The 10,476-nt window shown below is 46.9% G+C and overlaps 1 long non-coding RNA gene across 13 annotated transcripts; it reads right to left on the reverse strand.

The window, feature by feature from the left end:
• Nucleotides 1-1,251: 1,251 nt before the first annotated feature.
• Nucleotides 1,252-8,336, reverse strand: LOC147577752 (uncharacterized). 13 transcript variants are annotated; one of them, XR_015254429.1, is made up of 5 exons: nt 7,086-8,336; nt 5,710-5,837; nt 5,464-5,562; nt 2,136-2,327; nt 1,252-1,919 (listed from the first exon to the last, which is right to left on the reverse strand). It is a non-coding gene; the product is annotated as an uncharacterized LOC147577752 (long non-coding RNA). The 13 variants fall into 13 exon arrangements; XR_015254428.1 differs by lacking the exon at nt 7,086-8,336 and adding an exon at nt 6,507-6,614; XR_015254419.1 differs by lacking the exon at nt 7,086-8,336 and adding an exon at nt 6,258-6,497.
• Nucleotides 8,337-10,476: the final 2,140 nt, after the last annotated feature.

Below are 10,476 nucleotides of genomic sequence, written 5' to 3' on the forward strand. Positions count from 1 at the left end.
AGGGTGTAGAATCACATGGTGACAGCATTCCTATGCTGGGCGACTAGCCTCAAAGCGCAGACACAGCGAGCCCCAGCGTGCTGTGACCGGCAAAGCCAAATCCGTCTCGAATACCTGACACGTAACCGATTCCCACATAATCTATTATTTTGCAAGAATATTGTGGCCAGTGTAGTTTCCAGAAGTCCCAAGTGTCCATCTTCTTGGTCCTATTTATGTTCCTGTAGTTCTGAAAGTCCTGTGAATCAGCACAGGATTTGTAACAGTTGCACACGAAGTCTGAGGAAGCCTTTGCAACATTAATTCGTATTATTTTTTTTTTATTTTTTTATTTAAAAAAAAAAATTTTTTTTTCAACGTTTTTATTTTATTTTTGGGACAGAGAGAGACAGAGCATGAACGGGGGAGGGGCAGAGAGAGAGGGAGACACAGAATCGGAAACAGGCTCCAGGCTCCGAGCCATCAGCCCAGAGCCTGACGCGGGGCTCGAACTCATGGACCGCGAGATCGTGACCTGGCTGAAGTCCGACGCTTAACCGACTGCGCCACCCAGGCGCCCCCCGTATTATTTTTTTTTATGTTTGATTTATTTTTGAGAGAGAGAGAGAGAGGCAGAGAGAGAGAGAGACAGCGCGAGCAGGGGAGGGACAGAGAAAGAGGGAGACATAGCATCCGAAGCAGGCTCCAGGCTCCGAGCTGTCGGCACAGAGCCCGACACGGGGCTCAAACCTACGAACCGTGAGATTGTGACCTGAGCCGAAGTCAGAGCCCCCATGTTGGGCACAGAGCTTACTTAAATAAATAAATGAACATTTTTAAGAAAAGAATTTTAATATTGGTTCTTTACTAAAATCAACAAGAAGGACATTGAACCTCAGAATTGCAGAGGTTTAAATTTCTGTGAAAAATATTTAATGGAATTTAATTACATTTCAAAAATAAAAAGCCTCAGATATATTTAAATAATTTTAGATATTTGACATGTATCAATTATAATTTCATTTTAATAACTTTAAAGCTTTTAGCAGAATAACTTTTCGAAAACAAAAAATAATTTGAATTGAAAAATTCTGCATATTCACATTTACAATTTACATCACACGCATATAAAGCCTGTTGTTCTTTGAGTACGATTATATTTTATTCTTTTACTCCGTCAAGTCAGTACTGTCAGCAAAGCACGGATTATGTGAAGTTCTCAACAAGTGAAATGAAGGCAAGAGAAAGAAATTGTATGGAGGAAACAGTAATTTACGAGTTATGTGTCTTCACCACCCATTTAAACATTTCCAGACCATCAGAGTACATTCAGGCATCTGCAATAATTAAATTCAGCCAGCATTGATATTTTCCCAACTTGGTCACATAGAAACAATACTATTTTTATTTTGTTCTTTTGAAGACTTCTCTGTTGGAGTAGAAAAACAGAACACATTTAACACGTCTTCCGCTTGATTTGCCACTCTTACATATGATACGGTATGCGAGTGCCATTTCTACACCTGCTCTAGGCCCCGCAAACGTCGGTGACAATATGGAGAGGCACGAAGCAGGCATTCAAGAAACCTTTGCCGAATGAATCAATGAATGAATGAATGGGTAAATTAACAAACGAGTTTGTTAACTCCAGTCTCATAGTCGGCCTCCCTCTTCATGACCTAACGTTTTCCTCCCCTCTCCCTTGTGAGATCATGCTGGTGGGTGTATCCCAGCCTAAGTCTTACACTTTCCCTTCCGTGCGGCTCACATAAGATGCTTTTGTGCTGGTCGCTAACATTTGCTGCGGCCTTACTCCTGCAAGGCTCTATTGTATGCGTTTACATAGATTATGCCAATCATACCTTCCAACAGCCTCTGTCCCTACTTTACAGATGAGAGGACCGGAGCACGGAGAACCCGGGTAGGCTGCCCAATGTCACCTGGCCGGGAAGCAGCAGAGAAAGGGTTCAGACCTGGCTGGCTGGCTGGCTCTGGAGCCCTTGCTCTTAACAAGGACTCTTCACCGTTCTGTGCTCAGTACCCTTCAATCCTGTGGACTCTATGCTTGTAGACCCCTCATGGAATTCACTTCTTAAGTTTGTAAAATATAATACAAAGGACGACAGAGGAAATCAGTTGTTTGGAAATCTACCCACCAAATATTTAAAAAGCCAACTTGTCTGGATGGCTCAGTCGATGGAGTCTCCGACTTTGGCTCAGGTCATGATCTCGCGTGCGTGGGTTCGGGCCCCGCATGGGGCTCTGTGCCGACAGCTCAAGAGCCTGGAGCCGGCTTCGGATTCTCCCTCTCTCTCTGCCCCTCTCCTGCTTGCTCTCTGTCTCTGTCTCTCAAAAAATAAAATAAAACGTTAAAAAAAAGTTTTAAGTCAACTTGCAATGTATGGTAATAGATGGATTCCTTCATTAAGACATACCTGTCCTAATTACAGATTAATCATGAGTGTAAATGGTATTTTTGGGTATCTGCAATAACCATAACGTGATATGAAAATAACTGATTTCTACTGGTGCAATATCATAGATTCCGCTCCCTTGGCTATGCTCCGAGGATTTTTAAATTCAAAAAACATTTTTTTTATGTTTATTCATTTTTGAAAGACAGAGAGAGACAGAGCACAAGCAGGGGTGGGGCAGAGAGAGAGCGGGGGGGGGAAGCAGAATCCGAAGCCGGCTCCAGGCTCCGAGCTGTCAGCACAGAGCCCGACCCGGGGCTCAAACTCACGAACTGTGAGATCACGACCTGAGCCGAAGTCGGATGCTCAACCGACTGAGCCACCCAGGCGCCCCTTTTTTTTTTAAAGAAATTTTTTTTCTTTATGAGGATTTTTAAATTCAAGATTGAGGGAAATACTAGATTTCTGCTAGAGGTTAGTGAAAATAAAAGATGTGATTTTCCCTGTCCAGCTTCATAGACCCCTGAATGTTATCTGTGCCCCGGGGCATCTGAGGACCCCAGGATCACAACCTCTATGCACAAGGCCTCCTTGCTGCCTTTCATGTCTTGTGTTGAGACAGACACTCAATGCTTGGTTTTAGCTCTGGGAATTTGCTCTTCCTTTCTTCTTTCGAATCTTTATACAGATCCTATGGCTGCACCTTAAGGCAAAAGGTCCCTCTGTACAATTTGTATCCCTCACCATCCCCATCAAGATGGCACATTTTTATGGTCTATCACTTCCCGTGTTCCTCTCCTATGGGCCCTTCGCCAATGAATTTAGACAGGTTGCAACACTGACAAATCAATGTCTTCGAATACTTAATAATAGCCAGTACTTGTCGGTTGCTGCCTGCGTCGCTGATGTTCTACTCAGCACACTAAACACACAGCCTCTGAACGAGTCTACAAGGCAAGAGCTGCTGTTGCTCTTCTAATGTGAAAGAAACAAAAGCTGAGAGAACTCAAGTGACTGAGCCAAGCGTTAATGGCAGCACCAGAGTGTCCACTACGGACCAACGTTCCAGCTTCATCTCTGTGACCTCCTCTGATCCTAACTCTGTGAAGGGAGGGCCCTAACTCACATGGGGATCCTGAGGCGTGAGGGTCGGGGAACTCGTTCAGGATCATCCAGCTAGCACGGAGGGAGCTGGGCTTAAACGCAGACAGGCTGGAATTCGAGCACATGCATTTTCTCAGCACACCAGACAGCCACCTTTAGAGCAAGGAGACGCCAAGGCCTGAGCCTAGGTGTTCTCCTTCCCAGGCTCCCTTAACATTTGGCCCGTTCCCGTGAATGAACACAAAGATATTTGACTCAGCAACGGAGCCTGAGACTGCCGACGTAGTGGTTTGCGAGCTGAGTCGGAAACCACCTCTGATCTGATCTCATTGATGTGAAGGATTGCCAATAAACTGACAGTCAATTTCGACCTCGAGAAACGTGATGAAGGCTGGAACCAATAGCAGCCACGTTTTGGAGGAAGCTAGGTTAACTTTTCAAAATTTAAGAGCATGGAACCAAAGCTTCTTAAGTAAGCAAGTGGTCTGCATTTGAAAATTCTACTGGAGAGAGATAGCTGCCACAGGTCACGTAGAGGGAAATGTTTTGTGGCCTGCAGCTGATAACTATGATGAAAGAAAAGTCACCCCAACAAGCAAGGTTATCCTGAAGCTTATGACTTTCAGCTGAAAGCCAGCTTCTGCCTGTGGAGTACTGGCCTCCTCTCCCTAGCGTTCCCCTTAGCCCTGGGGAAGGAGAGTGCTTCTATAATTAACAAATACACAGACACATCCAACTATTTCCTAAGCTCGACTTCTGTCAACTGATATACAAGTATTTTTCCTCCAAACCAAAAGCAAGACAGCATCAGAAGATGGATTTTCTTTCCTTTTGAACTTTTTAATGGTGATCAGAATTGTCTCCCAAATGATTCCACTCACACGTCAACCCATATCTTCCTTCACAAAACCTGCCTCCTTTTCTTCCGGAATTTCCATTATCATGGAGGGCCACTTCATAAACCATTGGTTTTCACTAAGATTTTCGGGGGCGCCTGGGTGGCTCAGTTGTTAAGCATCTGACTTGGGCTCAGGTGATGATCTTACGTTTGTGAGTTCAACTCCCACTTCGGGTGAACGTGAGCCCTGCTTCTCTCTCTCCCTGCCCCTCTTGGGGTTCTCCCTCTCTCTCTCTGCTCCTCACTCACTTGCTCCCTCTCTCGAAAAAAAAAAAAAAAGAAAAAAAAGATTTTTTGTCCATTCGATAACACTGCACTAAATGAGAGCTCCAACATACCTGCGCATAAGTTGTGGGTACTTAGGTACGCCTACTAGGTCTATACCACTCAAACAATTTCCAAGTTTCATTGTTACTGTCATTAAATTATTCTCTATCCCTTAGCAATTCAATAAATTCAACTCACAAGCATCTACTGAATGTCTGATGCAAGTGTGCCCAGGACCTGATCTGTCACTTCTCCTGCTTTGTGTCCTGCCCCTCCCTCAAGCCGGCCTTCCCTGCCCCTCTCGGACGGATGGACCACACTCCCACTCCTGGGCCTTCGCTGCTCTCTCGTCTCAGATCCTGCCCTCTCACTTTCTAGGTGACTTGTCCCCTCATCTTACCCAGGTCTCCTCCTCTCTAAAAGAGCACCACCCTGTGATCCTCCATCTCCTCTCCCTTGTACTGGCCTTCCTAGCACAGATCGCCACCTGGCACCCACAGTCATCCATGCAATTGCTGACTGTCTTCTCGCACCCTCATGGACATCAGCTCTATCATAGGGGAGGTGTTTTTTTCACGGCTGCGTCCCGGACACCCAGAGCAGTGCTGGGCACAGGACAGGCACTCAATAGATGCTTCGTGAGTGAATTTTGCTGCCTTGCGAGGCATATCTAGATAGGACACCATCCCAACAGCCTTCACAGCCTAGAGAGGAAGGAAGGCGTTTATACCCATAACCAAGATAAGGCCGTACAGCCTTACAGATTCTGTAATAGGAGGACAAAGTGCTGTGGGAATATACCTTCTCCTGGAGCGCTTGACAAGGGAACGGGGTTTTGCAGGATGGAGAAAGGCTTGAAAGGGTGGCGTGGGAAGCAGATGGCATTCCAGTCAGAGGGAACTGCTTTATGCCAAAGCATGGAGGAGGTAAAGTACAGCGCATGTTCAAGGAACAGAAAAAATGAATGAGGGAGAGTAAGGTAAGAACGTGAAAGGTTTGGAAGATGTTTGAACCCCAGTGTGGAGGGATTTGAACGCATGAGCATACCTTCTATTGACTGTCATCTCCTACATAGGCGCGCACGGCCGAAGCCAGCGGATCCACAGCACTACGCGGGCGTGCCAAAGCTTGCCAAAATGTGTTCACCGTGGGTGCCCCCACGTGCACTAAGTGGGCTAGAGAAAAGAAAGGGATGCAGGATACAGTCAAAGGGCAGGAGCAAGGAGTCAGAAGGTTCTGCTAGATTCACACGTGTACTGCTGGGAGGAGTAGCTGATCCCTTTGACCAGGGAGAGAAACGTCGGCGTGGCTCCCGGATCACCGTGATTCCAAGATCACTGGAATCTGCAAACACTGCAGCAGAACAGGACTAAAGCACCGCCGCAGGGACCAGCCACGTTTCAATTCCTCTGAGCTCTTTTTTTACGTAAGATCTCACTAGGTCCTCACCAAACTAAGGGCGGGCATTCCTATTCACGTCTTACAAACGGGGGGTGTTTGAACGCTTTTGATAACCCAGTACCGAAGCCCCAATCAGACCCTACTGTCTCTTCCAGCAGTAAGATGCCAGTTAAGAGCAGAGCAGTGTTTCCCACCAAGACCTGGAGAGACGTGAGAGCAAACGAGGCGAGCGCGGCACAGCCTCGATTCCGACGCCAGGCTCCGCAGATCCTCCCCCAAAGCCAAGGTGGAGCCCTCTGTGACCCCGCGCGCCCGCTGGCGTCCGCCACCGGAACCAATCTGAGCTGAGGAGGCGGGAAGGGTGAACTTCCTGCCTCGCCTACGCGGGCCGCAACCTTCCCCGGAAGTTCGCGGTGTCGCAAGGGTGCGACGGTGACCCCCACCGTGTCCGGCGGGTCGCTCAGATACTTCCGCCCGCCCACAGGGAACGGGACGCGCGACCTGGACCTCGGACCCGGCCGGCCGCCCCGCCCCCTCACGCAGCGCCCCGCCCACTGCGGCGCGGCCCGACCAATCCCGGGCGCCGGCCGCCGGCCGCGGGCCTGACGTCACTGCGGGCGGGCTGCTGACCTCCGGCTCCTGGCGGGCAGTGGGATGGGTGCCGGGTGGCCCACGCTCGGGGGGCTTTCACACCGGGGGGGAGCAGAGGCGAAGCCACCCCCCCCCCCCCCGGGCCCCTTGCAGGCCTCGGTGTCAGAATTTCCCCCTTGCGCCAGCGCTGCCTCAAATGTCAGGACTCGCCCACTCTTCTCCTGTTTCGCCGACCTAACCTTTCGGGGGCTCGGAGGGGAAATTCGCCGTCTCTGCCGGACGTCTCCGGAGCTTGCCCCGAACCATCCTTCAGTGGATGTTGGAAAATACATTCGTTGAATTCCGCAAATGGCTTCCTTCCACCCAGTAACTCCAGTTTAGCGCCCTCGCCCTTTTTAGTGAACCCAGGAAACGGATGGAAAGAAAGTTACCTTATCCACTGTCCATAAAAGTTCCTGTTCGCTGTGCGGTGAAATGAATTAGACGTGAAGACTAAGATTAAAATAGGGATCAGAAATTGGTTGGAGCCACGTTGTTAACTGTAGTGTTGTATTCAAAGTGTTAGCCTACAGCGATAGTCAAAGCAAGGAACATCTAGGTGAAGTTAAGATAATGCTTAGCAAGTATTGAGCACCGGCTGTGTGCCAGGGACTGCGATAGATGCTATGGACCGAGACAGGAAGGTCCTACTGAGTTCACAGGATTAGAGGAAGACACGTAATAAGTAAACAAAAGACAAAATGCTAAATAGGTACTATCAGTGACATAAAAGATACATTCACATTAATAGAAAATGAGTCTTTTACTGAGATGAGATGCGAAATATGAGGCATGAAAACCTGGCAGCAGTTTCTTTGCTATTTATGGTGATCAGGCTAATTTGGGGGAGAGTTGTTTTTTGGAATTAGGATCAGAATGGCCACTGGTGGCCTGTTAACGTTGGGCAGGCGAAAGTTTTGCCTCCTTAGGCTCTCTGGCAGAGCCTGAGAACTAAATTCACAAAAAAAGGTTAACAGGACAAAAGTACACAAACTTATTTAGTGTGTTACATGACCCAGGGGCTTTCATGAGAAAATGACACAAAGAAGGGACAAAAGCTAAATGTTTACATACGGGGTTGAACAATTGTGGCTATTGTGGCAAAGCAACTAAAATAAAACAGGGAAGGCTCAAGGAAGTTATTTTAAGGTCTCTGTGTGAAAATTCTTCCAGACTCAAGTTCCTCTCTGATGAGGTTTCTTTCCTCCTGGTGCTGGGATTTCACCTTCTGCTTTCAGGAAGAAAAAATGGGAAGCTGAGCACCTTTCTTGCACCTGTTGTTTACAAAAATGCCTGTAACTCGGGGTGCCTGGGTGGCTCAGTCAGTTAAGCGTCCGACTCTTGACTTTGGCTCATGTCATGGTCCCACAGTTTGTGGGCTTAAACTGACACTGTGGAGCCTGCTTGGAATTCTCTCTCCCACTCTCTGCCCCTCCCCGACCTGTGCTCAAATGCTTTCTCCCCGTCTCAAAAGAGATAAAGTTAAAAAAAATTAAAACAACAAAAAAACAAAAAATGCCTTTAAGTCAAAATAATGTGCCAATGTGACGTATTTGGAGATAGCATGTCCTGAACTCCGTCACTAACATTATCGACATCATTTCTCCATTGTTGGATTTTGAGCTCAGCGAGGCGGAACAGTATCTTTTTTTTTTTTTTTTTTAATTTTTTTTTCAACGTTTATTTTATTTTTGGGACAGAGAGAGACATAGCATGAACGGGGGAGGGGCAGAGAGAGAGGGAGACACAGAATCGGAAACAGGCTCCAGGCTCTGAGCTATCAGCCCAGAGCCCGATGCGGGGCTCGAACTCACGGACCGCGAGATCGTGACCTGGCTGAAGTCGGACGCTTAACCGACTGCGCCACCCAGGCGCCCCAGTATCTTTTAATTAAATGTTGCAACTGCTGTAAGTTGAAACTGATTTTAAGCTCCTTGAAAACAGCCAGTCCTTTAGTTGGTATTTGTGCATAAAGACTTGTCAAATACTGAATAAAAGAAGTGAATAGAATGAGGTTTTTCTGCCCGGAAATAAAGGACTTAATTAGGAGGGCTCTTCGCTACCAGTAATAGAGCAATTATTTTTTTGTGAATGGTTTAATTTTTTTTTTTTGTTTTATTCTGCAAATGTGTGATGCGAAACAGGTATGAACTAGAAAGTTAAGAGAGTGTCATGAGTGTTGTGGACCTACTAATACTGATAAGAGTTTATGGTGGCAGAGTGTGAAATTTGGTATGAGAATTTAACCAAGGTTCTGCAGGACCTTTTACAGTCATTTCACCCCTCCGGACCCTCAACCTCTGCATCTGTCAAATGGAAAGTATGTTTTCCAGGAAGTCAATATACAATGTCTAAAACCAAGAAGGAGAAACAACAGTATTAGAGTATTATTTAAAAATACAGTTGGCTCTCGTCAAAATACAAGGGTTAGGGGCACTGACACCCCCTGTCCCCTTAGGCAGTCAGAAATGCACATGTAACTTTTGACTCCGGGGAAGACTTAACTGTTTTTTTTTAACAATTCCTTTTTTAAAAAAATTTTTTTAACGTTTATTTATTTTTGAGACAGAGAGAGACAGAGCATGAACGGGGGAGGGTCAGAGAGAGGGAGACACAGAATCTGAAATAGGCTCCAGGCTCTGAGCTGTCAGCACAGAGCCCGATGTGGGGCTCAAATTCACGGACTGCGAGATCTCGACCTGAGCCGAAGTCGGACGCTTAACCCACTGAGCCACCTGGGTGCCCCAAGACTTAACTGTTAATAGTCTACAGTTGATGGGGGAAACCTGATAACAGTCAGTTAACATATTTCGTTTGTTACATTTTATATGTACTGTAGCCTTGTAATAAACCTAGCGAATACAAAATGTTAAATCATTAGAGAAAATATTTAGAGTACTGAACTGCGTCCATTGAAAAAAATCCGAGCACAAGCAGACGCACGCAGTTCACGTGTATGTTGTTCGAGGGTCAACTGTATTCACAGAACTACAGGAAATAATTTAAGGAGTTGAAAATATTTGCCTCTGGAAAGCAGGGCTGAGGGGTAGGAAGGCCTGAGTCAGAAGACTGCTGTTTTTCATTATAAATCTTTTAAAGTTGAATCACTGAGCTGAGGTGTAACAAAATCTGAGCTATTGGGCACCATTTGGCTACGGTGACTCCTTCAGGTGCAGGTGCGGGTTGGCCGAGGCGGCTCTGTTCCACCTGTGCTCATTCTGAAACCCGGGTTGAAGGGGCAGCAGCAGCCCTGGAGGAAAGCTCTTCCTACGGCAGCGGAAAACTCCTAGAGAGCACGCCTGATCAGCAGGTCAGTGCTTTTCAGAACTTTCATCGGGCCTCGTCTGTTGACATTCTATTAGCGAAAACAAGGGCAAACGCAAAGTCAACGGGCAGGGAGTATCCCCCACTCATGCAGGTGAAAGAGGAGAGAGTGAACATTTCTAAAAGATAATCCAATCTACCAAAAGTAATACTGTAGTTGTGAACGCTGTGTGTGATATATTCATTGGATAAACACTGATACTGACCCAGGTCAATTTCAGATCCTGTTGGTGATGCAGATGTCTCAGGAGTGCTCAGTCAGGTTCATTCCCTCTTTCCCTTTAACTAAAACCATCTGCCTTTCCCTTTTTCTGTCCTACCTCGCACGGCAGCAGGCCACCGGCATGGATGTCTCCTTACTGTCTCCCCATGCTATGGGGACTGGAACCCAACAGCCCGTCTTCTCTTGGGTCTTCCTCCAACTACCTAAAATCCCACCTTTTTGAAACACATCTGACC

The sequence above is a fragment of the Puma concolor genome, chromosome C1 (genome assembly GCF_028749965.1).
Source record: "Puma concolor isolate L17-30 chromosome C1, mPumCon1.1.hap2, whole genome shotgun sequence".
Taxonomy (NCBI): Eukaryota; Metazoa; Chordata; class Mammalia; order Carnivora; family Felidae; genus Puma; species Puma concolor.